This window comes from Cetorhinus maximus, unplaced genomic scaffold, assembly GCF_964194155.1.
Source record: "Cetorhinus maximus unplaced genomic scaffold, sCetMax3.hap1.1 HAP1_SCAFFOLD_829, whole genome shotgun sequence".
Taxonomy (NCBI): domain Eukaryota; kingdom Metazoa; phylum Chordata; class Chondrichthyes; order Lamniformes; family Cetorhinidae; genus Cetorhinus; species Cetorhinus maximus.
The window spans coordinates 54,538-70,490 of NW_027596771.1; the positions used below are offsets into that span (position 1 = coordinate 54,538).

The following is a 15,953-nucleotide window of genomic DNA, read 5'->3' on the forward strand; positions in this document are numbered from 1 at the left end:
TCTCCATTGCGGGTAAGAACCTGGTCATCAGGTGTGAGGTACTCTCGCTGTTGCTGTACGTGGCGCAGGTCTGGCCCATTCCACACTCCTGCGCGATGGCGATCACTCGAGCCATCTTCCGCTTTATCTGGAGGTCGAAAATGGATCGTGTCTGCAGGGACGCGATGTACAAGCCTCTAGATAAAGGGGGAAAAAACGTGCCCAACATCGCCCTCATACTGATGGCCACCTTTGTGTGCGGCTGCATCAAGCGGTGCGTAGACCCTCAGTACGCAAACACCAAGTGTCACTACGTGCTGAGGTTCTACCTGTCCCCGGTGTTGCGAAGGATGGGTCTGGCCACGCTGCCGCGGAACGCTCCAAGTAGTTGGACCGTGCCGTACCACCTGTCCCTGGTGGAAAAATTTATGCAGAAAAACACCTTTGACCACAAGTCCATCAGGCAGTGGTCGGCACGTAACGTCCTAGAGGCCCTGAGGGATAAGGAGAGGGTGGACCCTGTGGGATGGTTCCCCGAGCAGACTGTCAAAGTCATTTGGCAGAATGCCTCATCGCCAGAACTTTCCAACAAGCACCAAGACGTAGCTTGGCTGGTGGTGAGAAAGGCCCTCCCCGTCAGATCCTTCCTACACGCCAGGAGTCTCACCCCCTCTGCACGATGCCCTCGAGGTGGCTGTGGTGGGGAAGAGACCGTTGTTCACCTCCTTGTGGATTGTGCCTTTGCAAAGAAAGTCTGGAGAGAGATGCAGTGGTTGCTGTCGAGGTTCATCCCGAGCAGTTCTGTGACACAGGACTCTGTGCTCTACGGGCTGTTCCCAGGGACACACACCGAGACAAACATCAACTGCAGCTGGAGGATCATCAACTCGGTGAAAGACGCGCTTTGGTCTGCCCGAAACTTGTTGGTCTTCCAGCACAAAGAGTTGTCCCCGACCGATTGTTGCGGACTGGCACAATCCAAAGTCCAGGACTACGTGCTGAGGGACGCACTAAAGCTTGGGGCAGCTGCCGCAAAGGCGCAATGGGGAAGGGTCGCTGTCTAAGACCTTTCTACCACAGCGCACCGAGAGACTGGGAACTGTTTAGAGCCCCTCGGGCTGTACAGATCAAAATGAAAGGCTGTAAATGACTGTAATATTGTTTGTACTGATGCACCTGGTGATACATTTTGTAAAAGTTTAACCTGGATTGTACCCTTGTAATGTTGTTTTTGAAATGGTTTTGAATGTGATTGAAGATTTTTATGAATAAAGTATATTTTTACAAAAAAAAAAAAAAAAAAAATCTGTTCTTATCAGTTTAATATCTGATACGTCCCTTATCTGGGGACCATATATTAAATTGATTTTTGGAGCAGGGAGATGGAATAGGGGCTTGCTCCGTCCACTCCACGCATCGACCCGGTATTGCAGTATCTCTGGGAACGGTGCACCCTCCCCTTTCCAGGGGATTTTCAATGCTAAAAATAGTTTTCTTACAAACATCTGCTTTCTTTACTTCTCAACATGTACATGTTCCAAAATCCAACTTTCTTTGGAAAAACTCAGCAAGTCTGGCAGCATCGGCGGAGAAGAAATCAGTCAACGTTTCGAGCCCTCATGGCCCTTCAGCAGAACTGAAGCATAGTTTCAACAAGGGAGAAATATAAATTGGTTTAAGGTGGGTGGGGGGGAAGAGACACATTGAGGGTGTGGTGTGAGCAGATAATCAAAAGATGTCAGAGACAAAAGGGTCAAAGAGGTGTTGAAGGTGGTGGTCTTTGTCTGAGAAAAGTGCTAATTAAGAATGCAAGACAGGATATTCAAAGTACAGCTCTAGTGGGGGTGGGGTGGAAAGACTAAAGGTCTTTAGTCATTCTTAATTAGCACTTTTCTCAGACAAAGACCACCACCTTCAACACCTCTTTGACCCTTTTGTCTCTGACATCTTTTGATTATCTGCTCACACTACACCCTCAATGTGTCTCTTCCCCCCCCACCCACCTTAAACCAATTTATATTTCTCCCTTGTTGAAACTATGCTTCAGTTCTGCTGAAGGGCCATGAGGGCTCGAAACGTTGACTGGTTTCTTCTCCGCCGATGCTGCCAGACTTGCTGAGTTTTTCCAGGTAATTCTGTTTTTATTTTGTTTTGGATTTCCAGCATCCGCAGTAGCTTTTAGCTTTTTGTTTTTATCCAACTTTCTTTCTTTCTCTCTCTCTCTCTCTCTCTCTCTCTCACTCACTCACCCGCAGCAGCTACACACAAAAAACACGCACGCTCACCCAACACTCACAGACAGCACTCTCATCTCACAAACACTCTACCTCACTTATACAAAAACAGCTTTCACTTGCAAATACACCTCTCAAACACTCTCTCAGCTGCACCTTTCGCCTCACAACATTTTAAACCAGCTCTCTGCTGCCGCTGCCGCTGCTGCTGCTGACACAGCAACAATCAAAACTCACACCTCAAAGCTCACACACTTTACACAGCTACTCCGAAACCTCTACATCCACATTCACACAATCCTTACATTGCACAAGGAGCCCATTCCGCCCGTCGTGCCTGCACCAGCTCTCCCGGTGAACATTTCACCTCGTGCCTTTCTCCTGCCTTCTCCACGTAACCCGGCACATGCTTTCTTTTCAAATAATCATCTCATTCCCTCTTCAATTGAACCTGCCTCCGCCGCGCTATCAGGTGGTGCATTCCAGACCCTGACCGCTCGCTGCTCCTATCGCTTTTGCTTCTTTTGCCAGTTACTTTAAACCTGTGCCCTCTCCTTCTCGATCCTTGCCCCGGTGCAAACAGTTTCTCCCTATCTACTCTCTCCAGACCCCTCATGATTTTCAATACCTCTATCAAGTCTCCTCTCAGACTTCTTTTCCCCAAGGAATACAGTCCCAACTTCTCCAATCTTACTTCATAACTCAACTTCCTCGCCCCTGGAACCAAACTCGTAAACCTCTTCTGCACTCTCTCCAATGCCTCCACTACCTTCCTAAAATGCAAGTCAAAATGCAATCCCTCAGAGTCGGCATGGCTTTACGAAGAGTAAATCGTGTTTGACTAATTTGCTAGAGTTCTTTGAAGATGTGACAAGCAAAGTGGATAACGGGGATCCTGTAGATGTAGTATGTCTGGACTTCCAGAAGGCATTTGATAAGGTGCCGCACAAAAGATTAATACACAAGATAAGATCACACGCAGCTAAGGGTAATATATTAGCTTGGATAGAGGATTGGCTAACCAACAGAAAGCAGAGAGTCAAGATAAATGGGTCTTTTGTGGATGCCAAGCTGTAACTAGTGGGGTGCCACAGGGTTCGGTCCTCGGGCCCCAACTATTTACTTGGATTCAGGAGTAGAAGGTACTATAGCTAAATTTGCAGATGACACCAAAATAGGTGGGAAAGTAAGTTGCAATGAAGAAATAAGAAATTTACAAATGGATATGGACAGGTTAGGTGAATGGGCCAAAATTTGGCAGATGGAGTTTAACTAAGTTAAATAAGTTTAATAAGTGTGCGGTTATCCATTTTGGTCAGAAGAATAAAAAGGCGACTTATTATTCAAATGGAGAGAAACTTCAGAAATGCTTCAGCACAGAGGGATCTGGGTGTCCTCGCGCACGAATCGCTGAAAGCTAGTATGCAGGTACAGCAGGTAACAAGGAAGGCGAATGGAATCGCTTCTCGGCCTTTTGGCTAAGATCAAGTGTTGCAGGGGCGACACCATGGTCCTACCAAGGCAAGGTCGGGATGGAAGGGCTATAACCAATCGCAATCGAAATCCATACCGTGGGTTACCTATCACCGTCCGAGTCACGGTGAACCACAGCGAAGGAGGATCACCTATGGATCGGGGCTTCTTCACCAGGAGGATCCTGTTGAAGGCGTGCGGCTTCCAAGCTACGGAGATCTTCACCCTGCACGACTCCCGCAAAGGCGGTTATTTTGACGTGACGTTCAAGCGGGTGGCAGACTGCGTCCGGCTCCTGAGGGTGTTCGAGGAGAAGAGAGACCTGCCGGAGATGAAAATCCTGACGGCGGAGCCGCACTTTTCTCTGCCGTTGCAACGGGAACGTGAGGTGATGGTGCATGTGTACAACCCCTTCGTCCCTGTCGCCGACGTGGTCACCTTCCTCACCAGGTACTTCGATAAGGTGGGGAGCGGCACCGAGATTCGAGACGACTTGGGGATCTGGACAGGCAAACGCCTGTTTAAGGTCACGCTAAAGACCGATGGTAAGGGAGCCATTTTCCACCCTCCTTCCAGTTTCGCTATCGGGGGAAACCGTGGCTACCTGGTCTACGCTGGGCAACCCAAGCATTGTCGCTCATGCGGCAAGGCTGGTCATGTGGCGGCCAACTGCAGCGCCTCCCTCTGCAAGATCTGCAAACAGGAAGGGCACCAGACAAAAGACTGCAAACAGGCCAAGTGCTGCAACCTGTGTGGCGAGGCAAGTCACCTCTACAGGACCTGCCCCAAACGCTGCCGTACTTACGCACAGGCAGCCAAAGCCGACCACGGGGAAGCAGAAGAAATGTTCCGTGTCACTCCAACCACCAAGGCCCCCAGGGAGCTCAACGGGACAAAGGAGGACACAGAGAGAGACAAGGTGGAGAAAGAGATTGAGGCAACAGAGAGCCAATCAACAGCACTACCCCCTGAACCTTCCAGTCCTCAGGACAGCGAATCAATGGAGGAGGAGGCAGCAGTGGAAAAGCAGCAGGGGGAGTGGCGGACGGTGAAGAACAAGAAAAGTAAGAGGGAGCGAAGAAGAAGCAAAGGCGTTTCCCAGAGAAGCGGCAAGAGGCGTCTCCCATCCGACACGGATGACAAGGGCAGCAGCTCTTCGGATGAGGAAGTGCCAGAGCGGCACCGACAGAAGAGGCGGCAAAGCTCCAGGGCGTTGGAGGACGAGACACCCGAGCTCCAGAAAATTGGAGACAACAAGGAGACCAGCGCACCCCAACTTGGCCTGCAACCTGAGGAGGCCAGTGCACCACAGCCCCTGGAATCTGGGAGCAGTGAGGCAATCATCGCACCCCAGCTCCAGGAAGCCGGGAACAGCAACCCCCCAGAGGGGGTGAGTTTTGGAGAAGCTTCTCCAGCAAAGGTCATCTCAAAATCCGCTCACTACGTGAACCTCCAGATGCCACCGGAGCAGAACACGGCCAAGGAGATCTACCTCAGCCCATCCAAAGTGAAGGAATTTGAGCTCACTACGGGTATGAAGGAGCAGACTAAAGGTCTGGGACTCTCAGAGACAGTGGGTTTGGTAGGAGAATAAATGCTTTAATATGGGTTTAAAGATTGTATCCATAAATGTGCGTAGCATTAAATCTACTACGCGATGTGTTGCGACCTTGGACTACCTAGCCAAGGTCAAAGCTGACCTGTTGTTTCTGCAGGAGTGTGCGATACCGCACCTCAGCTCCTACAGGCAATGGTCACGATGGTGGTCCCACGGGCCATCGATCTGGTCGGGCGGAAACGACTCTCGTTCCTCCGGCCTGGGTATTCTGCTGCGGGGAGGCAACTTCACCGTCTCCGAGGTCAAGGAGGTGGTGGGCGGGCGACTCCTGGTAGCAGACGTAATGTACAAGAACGCTCCACTCCGGTTAATTAACGTGTACGGCCCGGCACAAGGGGCTGAGCGGCTGGAGGTTTTTCAGCAGCTCCCACTGCTGCTGGCGACCTCCAGGCCGGTCATTCTGGGCGGGGACTTCAACTGCATCATCGATGCGGCTGGACGATCCGGCAGGGCCGGAAGCAGATTGGACGCTACGTCCAGATCCCTGATGGAAACAGTTAAGGATGCCAAGCTGCACGACGTCTTCAGCAACCCTGCAGACGGAGCGCAGCGTAGATACACCTGGTCGCGGCCAGACGGGTCCATTCGTTCCAGGATAGACTTCCTCTTTGTGTCCCGTGCATTCACAGTCAGATCCACCGAGGTCAAGCCGGTGTTCTTCTCTGACCACTGCATCCTACTGGCGGACTGCCACTTGGAGAAGGACCTGAGGGTGGGCAGGGGGGCATGGAAGCTATTCGTGCAACTGCTGACCCCAGAGAACATTGAGGAGCTCAAGAGGGCTTATGAAGGTTGGAGAACCATGAAACCCCTCTTTGAGTCTGACACACTGGTGGGAAGCGATCAAGGGAAACACCAAGAGGTTTTTCATCCTCAAAAGCATCCAGAAAGCTAGAAAGGAAGAGAGGGAAATGTCCCGACTCCAGAAAAACATGCAGAATCTGCTCCGGCTGCAGTCGGTGGGGGTCGATGTCAAGGAAGAACTCCAAGAGGTGAAGAGCCAGCAAGCCTCGCACTTTGCCTCCAAGAACATCTTCCGTTCCAGAGTCCGCTCCGTGGAGCAGGATGAGACGTGCTCACGTTTCTTCTTCCAAAAGGAACAGAGAGAGAGCTCTGTGTTCAGCAGCCTGAATGAAGAAGACAGATCAGTAAAGTCAGCGCAGTCCGACATTTTGAGGATCAGCAAATCCTTTTATGCCGGATTTTATGACGTGAAGCCGACGGACAGCACGGCCTCCCAGTCCTCCTTGTCCTCTATCACGGAGGTCTTAGGCGACAGTACACGGGAGAGGCTGGACAAACCGCGAACTCCTGACGAACTGACTTAGGCCCTTGAGTCCTTCGAGAAGAGTAAATCTCCCCAGAAGCGACGGCTTGCCGGCGGAGTTGTATTGGGCTCTGTGGGACTGGATGGGCCCAGACCTGCTAGGGGTGTACGAGAGTATGCTCCTGGCCGGCAGTATGTCAGAATCCATGAGGAAAGGCATCATCACCCTCATGTACAAGCACAAGGAAGAAAGGGAGGAAATTAGAAATTGGCGACCCATTTCACTGTTGAATGTGGACTATAAGATTCTGTCCAAGGTCATCGCCAATCGGGTCAAATCCGCTCTGGAATTGGTGATACACCCTGACCAGACCTGCACTGTGCCGGGCAGGAAGATCTCTGACAGCCTGGCGCTGCTCAGGGATACGATTGCCTATGTGCAGGACAGGGGTGTGGACACCTGCCTCATCAGCCTGGATTAGGAGAAAGCCTTTGACAGAATATCGCACACCTACATGGTGGATGTGCTCTCAAAATGGGGTTTGGGGAGGGAATTCGCAATTGGATCCAGTTGGATCCTACTCTACACTAACATCAGTAGCGCAGTCTCAATCAATGGGTGGGAATCAGATAGCTTTCCAATTAAATCTGGAGTCAGGCAGGGCTGTCCTCTCTCGCCTGTTCTTTGCTGAGTCCATCAGGAAGGATCCGGGCATTAGAGGAGTTACGATCCCAGGCAGTGGAGGCACTCAGATCAAAGCCTCCCTGTACATGGACGATGTCGCCGTCTTCTGTTCTGATCCGCTGTCGGTGTGCAGACTGATCCACATCTGCGACCAGTTCGAACTGGACTCGGGAGCCAAGGTAAATCGTGGGAAGAGCGAGGCCGTGTTCTTTGGGAACTGGGCTGACCGATCCTTTGTCCCCTTCACCGTCAGTGCTGACGGCCTGAAGGTGCTGGGGATATGGTTCAGAGGGACCGGGGTATGCGTTAGAAACTGGAAGGAGCGAGTGGCTATGGTGAAAAGGAAACTGGGCATGTGGGAGCGACGCTCCCTCTCCATTGCGGGTAAGAACCTGGTCATCAGGTGTGAGGTACTCTCGCTGTTGCTGTACGTGGCGCAGGTCTGGCCCATTCCACACTCCTGCGCGATGGCGATCACTCGAGCCATCTTCCGCTTTATCTGGAGGTCGAAAATGGATCGTGTCTGCAGGGACGCGATGTACAAGCCTCTAGATAAAGGGGGAAAAAACGTGCCCAACATCGCCCTCATACTGATGGCCACCTTTGTGTGTGGCTGCATCAAGCGGTGCGTAGACCCTCAGTACGCAAACACCAAGTGTCACTACGTGCTGAGGTTCTACCTGTCCCCGGTGTTGCGAAGGATGGGTCTGGCCACGCTGCCGCGGAACGCTCCAAGTAGTTGGACCGTGCCGTACCACCTGTCCCTGGTGGAAAAATTGATGCAGAAAAACACCTTTGACCACAAGTCCATCAGGCAGTGGTCAGCACGTAACGTCCTAGAGGCCCTGAGGGATAAGGAGAGGGTGGACCCTGTGGGATGGTTCCCCGAGCAGACTGTCAAAGTCATTTGGCAGAATGCCTCATCGCCAGAACTTTCCAACAAGCACCAAGACGTAGCTTGGCTGGTGGTGAGAAAGGCCCTCCCCGTCAGATCCTTCCTACACGCCAGGAGTCTCACCCCCTCTGCACGATGCCCTCGAGGTGGCTGTGGTGGGGAAGAGACCGTTGTTCACCTCCTTGTGGATTGTGCCTTTGCAAAGAAAGTCTGGAGAGAGATGCAGTGGTTGCTGTCGAGGTTCATCCCGAGCAGTTCTGTGACACAGGACTCTGTGCTCTACGGGCTGTTCCCAGGGACACACACCGAGACAAACATCAACTGCAGCTGGAGGATCATCAACTCGGTGAAAGACGCGCTTTGGTCTGCCCGAAACTTGTTGGTCTTCCAGCACAAAGAGTTGTCCCCGACCGATTGTTGCGGACTGGCACAATCCAAAGTCCAGGACTACGTGCTGAGGGACGCACTAAAGCTTGGGGCAGCTGCCGCAAAGGCGCAATGGGGAAGGGTCGCTGTCTAAGACCTTTCTACCACAGCGCACCGAGAGACTGGGAACTGTTTAGAGCCCCTCGGGCTGTACAGATCAAAATGAAAGGCTGTAAATGACTGTAATATTGTTTGTACTGATGCACCTGGTGATACATTTTGTAAAAGTTTAACCTGGATTGTACCCTTGTAATGTTGTTTTTGAAATGGTTTTGAATGTGATTGAAGATTTTTATGAATAAAGTATATTTTTACAAAAAAAAAAAAAAAAAAAATCTGTTCTTATCAGTTTAATATCTGATACGTCCCTTATCTGGGGACCATATATTAAATTGATTTTTGGAACAGGGAGATGGAATAGGGGCTTGCTCCGTCCACTCCACGCATCGACCCGGTATTGCAGTATCTCTGGGAACGGTGCACCCTCCCCTTTCCAGGGGATTTTCAATGCTAAAAATAGTTTTCTTACAAACATCTGCTTTCTTTACTTCTCAACATGTACATGTTCCAAAATCCAACTTTCTTTCTTTCTCTCTCTCTCTCTCTCTCTCTCTCACTCACTCACTCACCCGCAGCAGCTACACACAAAAAACACGCACTCTCACCCAACACTCGCCGGCAGGGCCGGCAGCAGATTGGACGCTACGTCCAGATCCCTGATGGAAACAGTTAAGGATGCCAAGCTGCACGACGTCTTCAGCAACCCTGCAGACGGAGCGCAGCGTAGATACACCTGGTCGCGGCCAGACGGGTCCATTCGTTCCAGGATAGACTTCCTGTTTGTGTCCCGTGCATTCACAGTCAGATCCACCGAGGTCAAGCCGGTGTTCTTCTCTGACCACTGCCTCCTACTGGCGGACTGCCACTTGGAGGAAGACCTGAGGGTGGGCAGGGGGGCATGGAAGCTAAATGTGCAACTGCTGACCCCAGAGAACATTGAGGAGCTCAAGAGGGATTACAAAGGTTGGAGAACCGTGAAACCCCTCTTTGAGTCCCTGACACACTGGTGGGAAGTGATCAAGGGAAGCATCAAGAGGTTCTTCATCCTCAAAGGCACCCAGAAAGCTAGAAAGGAACAGAGGGAAATGTCCCGACTCCAGGAAAAGATGCAGAATCTGCTCCGGCTGCAGTCGATGGGGGTCGATGTCAAGGAGGAGCTCCAAGAGGTGAAGGGCCAGCAAGCCTCGCACTTTGCCTCGGAGGCCTCCAAGATCATCTTCCGTTCCAGAGTCCGCTCCGTGGAGCAGGATGAGACGTGCTCACGTTTCTTCTTCCAAAAGGTACACAGAGAGCGCTCTGTGATCAGCAGCCTGAAGGAAGAAGACGGCTCAGTAAAGTCATCACGGTCCGACATTCTGAGGATCAGCAAATCCTTTTATGCCGGACTGTATGACGTGAAGCCCACGGACAGCACGGCCTCCCAGTCCTTCCTGTCCTCTATCACGGAGGTCTTAGACCACAGTACGCGGGAGAGCCTGGACAAACCGCTAACTCCTGAGGAACTGACTAAGGCCCTCGAGTCCTTCGAGAAGAGTAAAACCCCCGGAAGCGACGGCTTGCCGGCGGAGTTGTATTCGGCTCTGTGGGACTTGATCGGCCCAGACCTGCTACGAGTGTACGAGAGTATGCTCCTGACCGGTAGTATGTCAGAATCCATGAGGAAAGGCATCATCACCCTCATCTACAAGCACAAGGGGGAAAGGGAGGAAATTAGAAATTGGCGACCCATTTCACTGTTGAATGTGGACTATAAGATTCTGTCCAAGGTCATCGCCAACCGGGTCAAATCCGCTCTGGAATTGGTGATTCACCCTGACCAGACCTGCTCTGTGCCAGGCAGGAAGATCTCTGACAGCCTGGCGCTGCTCAGGGATACGATTGCCTATGTACAGGACAGGGGTGTGGATACCTGCCTCATCAGCTTGGATCAGGAGAAGGCCTTTGACAGAATATCGCACACCTACATGGGGGATGTGCTCTCCAAAATGGGCTTTGGGGAGGGAATTCGAAATTGGATCCAACTGCTCTACACTAACATCAGTAGCGCGGTCTCAATCAATGGGTGGGAAACGGATAGCTTTCCGATTAAATCTGGAGTCAGGCAGGGCTGTCCTCTCTCGCCTGTCCTTTTCGTGTGTTGCATAGAACCCTTTGCCGAGTCCATCAGGAAGGATCCGGGCATAAGAGGAGTGACGATCCCAGGCAGTGGAGGCACTCAGGTAAAAGCCTCCCTGTACATGGACGACGTCGCCGTCTTCTGCTCGGATCCGCTGTCGGTGCGCAGACTGATGCACATCTGCGACCAGTTCGAACTGGCCTCGGGAGCCAAGGTAAATCGTGGGAAGAGCGAGGCCATGTTCTTTGGGAACTGGGCTGACCGATCCTTTGTCCCCTTCACTGTCAGGGCTGACGGCCTGAAGGTGCTGGGGATATGGTTCGGAGGGACCGGGGCATGCGTTAGAAACTGGAAGGAGCGAGTGGCTATGGTGAAGAGGAAACTGGGCATGTGGGAGCGACGCTCCCTCTCCATTGCGGGTAAGAACCTGGTCATCAGGTGTGAGGTACTCTCGCTGTTGCTGTACGTGGCGCAGGTCTGGCCCATTCCAGACTCCTGCGCGACGGCGATCACTCGAGCCATCTTCCGCTTTATCTGGAGGTCGAAAATGGATCGTGTCCGCAGGGACGCGATCTACAAGCCTCTAGATAAAGGGGGAAAAAACGTGCCCAACATCGCCCTCATACTGATGGCCACCTTTGTGTGCGGCTGCATCAAGCGGTGCGTAGACCCTCAGTACGCAAACACCAAGTGTCACTACGTGCTGAGGTTCTACCTGTCCCCGGTGTTGCGAAGGATGGGTCTGGCCACGCTGCCGCGGAACGCTCCAAGTAGTTGGACCGTGCCGTACCACCTGTCCCTGGTGGAAAAATTGATGCAGAAAAACACCTTTGACCACAAGTCCATCAGGCAGTGGTCAGCACGTAACGTCCTAGAGGCCCTGAGGGATAAGGAGAGGGTGGACCCTGTGGGATGGTTCCCCGAGCAGACTGTCAAAGTCATTTGGCAGAATGCCTCATCGCCAGAACTTTCCAACAAGCACCAAGACGTAGCTTGGCTGGTGGTGAGAAAGGCCCTCCCCGTCAGATCCTTCCTACACGCCAGGAAGCTCACCCCCTCTGCACGTTGCCCTCGAGGTGGCTGTGGTGGGGAAGAGACCGTTGTCCACCTCCTTGTGGATTGTGCCTTTGCAAAGAAAGTCTGGAGAGAGATGCAGTGGTTGCTGTCGAGGTTCATCCCGAGCAGTTCTGTGACACAGGACTCTGTGCTCTACGGGCTGTTCCCAGGGACACACACCGAGACAAACATCGACTGCAGCTGGAGGATCATCAACTCGGTGAAAGAGGCGCTTTGGTCTGCCCGAAACTTGTTGGTCTTCCAGCACAAAGAGTTGTCCCCGACCGATTGTTGCGGACTGGCACAATCCAAAGTCCAGGACTACGTGCTGAGGGACGCACTAAAGCTTGGGGCAGCTGCCGCAAAGGCGCAATGGGGAAGGGTCGCTGTCTAAGACCTTTCTACCACAGCGCACCGAGAGACTGGGAACTGTTTAGAGCCCCTCGGGCTGTACAGATCAAAATGAAAGGCTGTAAATGATTGTAATATTGTTTGTACTAATGCACCTGGTGATACATTTTGTAAAAGTTTAACCCTGGATTGTACCCTTGTAAGGTTGTTTTTGAAATGGTTTGGAATGTGATTGAAGATATTTTATGAATAAAGTATATTTTTACAAAAAAAAAAAAAAAAAAAAATCTGTTCTTATCAGTTTAATATCTGATACGTCCCTTATCTGGGGACCATATATTAAATTGATTTTTGGAGCAGGGAGATGGAATAGGGGCTTGCTCCGTCCACTCCACACATCGACCCGGTATTGCAGTATCTCTGGGAACGGTGCACCCTCCCCTTTCCAGGGGATTTTCAATGCTAAAAATAGTTTTCTTACAAACATCTGCTTTCTTTACTTCTCAACATGTACATGTTCCAAAATCCAACTTTCTTTCTTTCTCTCTCTCTCTCTCTCTCTCTCTCTCACTCACTCACTCACCCGCAGCAGCTACACACAAAAAACACGCACTCTCACCCAACACTCGCTGGCAGGGCCGGCAGCAGATTGGACGCTACGTCCAGATCCCTGATGGAAACAGTTAAGGATGCCAAGCTGCACGACGTCTTCAGCAACCCTGCAGACGGAGCGCAGCGTAGATACACCTGGTCGCGGCCAGACGGGTCCATTCGTTCCAGGATAGACTTCCTGTTTGTGTCCCGTGCATTCACAGTCAGATCCACCGAGGTCAAGCCGGTGTTCTTCTCTGACCACTGCCTCCTACTGGCGGACTGCCACTTGGAGAAGGACCTGAGGGTGGGCAGGGGGGCATGGAAGCTAAATGTGCAACTGCTGACCCCAGAGAACATTGAGGAGCTCAAGAGGGATTACAAAGGTTGGAGAACCGTGAAACCCCTCTTTGAGTCCCTGACACACTGGTGGGAAGCGATCAAGGGAAACATCAAGAGGTTTTTCATCCTCAAAGGCACCCAGAAAGCTAGAAAGGAACCGAGGGAAATGTCCCGACTCCAGAAAAAGATGCAGAATCTGCTCCGGCTGCAGTCGATGGGGGTCGATGTCAAGGAGGAGCTCCAAGAGGTGAAGGGCCAGCAAGCCTCGCACTTTGCCTCGGAGGCCTCCAAGATCATCTTCCGTTCCAGAGTCCGCTCCATGGAGCAGGATGAGACGTGCTCACGTTTCTTCTTCCAAAAGGTACACAGAGAGCGCTCTGTGATCAGCAGCCTGAAGGAAGAAGACGGCTCAGTAAAGTCATCACGGTCCGACATTCTGAGGATCAGCAAATCCTTTTATGCCGGACTGTATGACGTGAAGCCCACGGACAGCACGGCCTCCCAGTCCTTCCTGTCCTCTATCACGGAGGTCTTAGACCACAGTACGCGGGAGAGCCTGGACAAACCGCTAACTCCTGAGGAACTGACTAAGGCCCTCGAGTCCTTCGAGAAGAGTAAAACCCCCGGAAGCGACGGCTTGCCGGCGGAGTTGTATTCGGCTCTGTGGGACTTGATCGGCCCAGACCTGCTACGAGTGTACGAGAGTATGCTCCTGACCGGTAGTATGTCAGAATCCATGAGGAAAGGCATCATCACCCTCATCTACAAGCACAAGGGGGAAAGGGAGGAAATTAGAAATTGGCGACCCATTTCACTGTTGAATGTGGACTATAAGATTCTGTCCAAGGTCATCGCCAACCGGGTCAAATCCGCTCTGGAATTGGTGATTCACCCTGACCAGACCTGCTCTGTGCCAGGCAGGAAGATCTCTGACAGCCTGGCGCTGCTCAGGGATACGATTGCCTATGTACAGGACAGGGGTGTGGATACCTGCCTCATCAGCTTGGATCAGGAGAAGGCCTTTGACAGAATATCGCACACCTACATGGGGGATGTGCTCTCCAAAATGGGCTTTGGGGAGGGAATTCGAAATTGGATCCAACTGCTCTACACTAACATCAGTAGCGCGGTCTCAATCAATGGGTGGGAAACGGATAGCTTTCCGATTAAATCTGGAGTCAGGCAGGGCTGTCCTCTCTCGCCTGTCCTTTTCGTGTGTTGCATAGAACCCTTTGCCGAGTCCATCAGGAAGGATCCGGGCATAAGAGGAGTGACGATCCCAGGCAGTGGAGGCACTCAGGTAAAAGCCTCCCTGTACATGGACGACGTCGCCGTCTTCTGCTCGGATCCGCTGTCGGTGCGCAGACTGATGCACATCTGCGACCAGTTCGAACTGGCCTCGGGAGCCAAGGTAAATCGTGGGAAGAGCGAGGCCATGTTCTTTGGGAACTGGGCTGACCGATCCTTTGTCCCCTTCACTGTCAGGGCTGACGGCCTGAAGGTGCTGGGGATATGGTTCGGAGGGACCGGGGCATGCGTTAGAAACTGGAAGGAGCGAGTGGCTATGGTGAAGAGGAAACTGGGCATGTGGGAGCGACGCTCCCTCTCCATTGCGGGTAAGAACCTGGTCATCAGGTGTGAGGTACTCTCGCTGTTGCTGTACGTGGCGCAGGTCTGGCCCATTCCAGACTCCTGCGCGACGGCGATCACTCGAGCCATCTTCCGCTTTATCTGGAGGTCGAAAATGGATCGTGTCCGCAGGGACGCGATCTACAAGCCTCTAGATAAAGGGGGAAAAAACGTGCCCAACATCGCCCTCATACTGATGGCCACCTTTGTGTGCGGCTGCATCAAGCGGTGCGTAGACCCTCAGTACGCAAACACCAAGTGTCACTACGTGCTGAGGTTCTACCTGTCCCCGGTGTTGCGAAGGATGGGTCTGGCCACGCTGCCGCGGAACGCTCCAAGTAGTTGGACCGTGCCGTACCACCTGTCCCTGGTGGAAAAATTGATGCAGAAAAACACCTTTGACCACAAGTCCATCAGGCAGTGGTCAGCACGTAACGTCCTAGAGGCCCTGAGGGATAAGGAGAGGGTGGACCCTGTGGGATGGTTCCCCGAGCAGACTGTCAAAGTCATTTGGCAGAATGCCTCATCGCCAGAACTTTCCAACAAGCACCAAGACGTAGCTTGGCTGGTGGTGAGAAAGGCCCTCCCCGTCAGATCCTTCCTACACGCCAGGAAGCTCACCCCCTCTGCACGTTGCCCTCGAGGTGGCTGTGGTGGGGAAGAGACCGTTGTCCACCTCCTTGTGGATTGTGCCTTTGCAAAGAAAGTCTGGAGAGAGATGCAGTGGTTGCTGTCGAGGTTCATCCCGAGCAGTTCTGTGACACAGGACTCTGTGCTCTACGGGCTGTTCCCAGGGACACACACCGAGACAAACATCGACTGCAGCTGGAGGATCATCAACTCGGTGAAAGAGGCGCTTTGGTCTGCCCGAAACTTGTTGGTCTTCCAGCACAAAGAGTTGTCCCCGACCGATTGTTGCGGACTGGCACAATCCAAAGTCCAGGACTACGTGCTGAGGGACGCACTAAAGCTTGGGGCAGCTGCCGCAAAGGCGCAATGGGGAAGGGTCGCTGTCTAAGACCTTTCTACCACAGCGCACCGAGAGACTGGGAACTGTTTAGAGCCCCTCGGGCTGTACAGATCAAAATGAAAGGCTGTAAATGATTGTAATATTGTTTGTACTAATGCACCTGGTGATACATTTTGTAAAAGTTTAACCCTGGATTGTACCCTTGTAAGGTTGTTTTTGAAATGGTTTGGAATGTGATTGAAGATATTTTATGAATAAAGT

At 52.2% G+C, this 15,953-nt stretch overlaps 3 non-coding genes across 3 annotated transcripts; all 3 read left to right on the forward strand.

The window, feature by feature from the left end:
* The first annotated feature begins 1,254 nt into the window (after positions 1-1,254).
* LOC144674839 (U2 spliceosomal RNA) lies at positions 1,255-1,437 on the forward strand. The gene has a single exon (XR_013574645.1). It is a non-coding gene; the product is annotated as a U2 spliceosomal RNA (small nuclear RNA).
* Positions 1,438-8,882: 7,445 nt separating this feature from the next.
* On the forward strand, positions 8,883-9,065 carry LOC144674834 (U2 spliceosomal RNA). Its single transcript, XR_013574640.1, has one exon. It is a non-coding gene; the product is annotated as a U2 spliceosomal RNA (small nuclear RNA).
* A 3,351-nt stretch (positions 9,066-12,416) lies between these two features.
* Positions 12,417-12,600, forward strand: LOC144674844 (U2 spliceosomal RNA). The gene has a single exon (XR_013574648.1). It is a non-coding gene; the product is annotated as a U2 spliceosomal RNA (small nuclear RNA).
* The last annotated feature ends 3,353 nt before the right edge of the window (positions 12,601-15,953 follow it).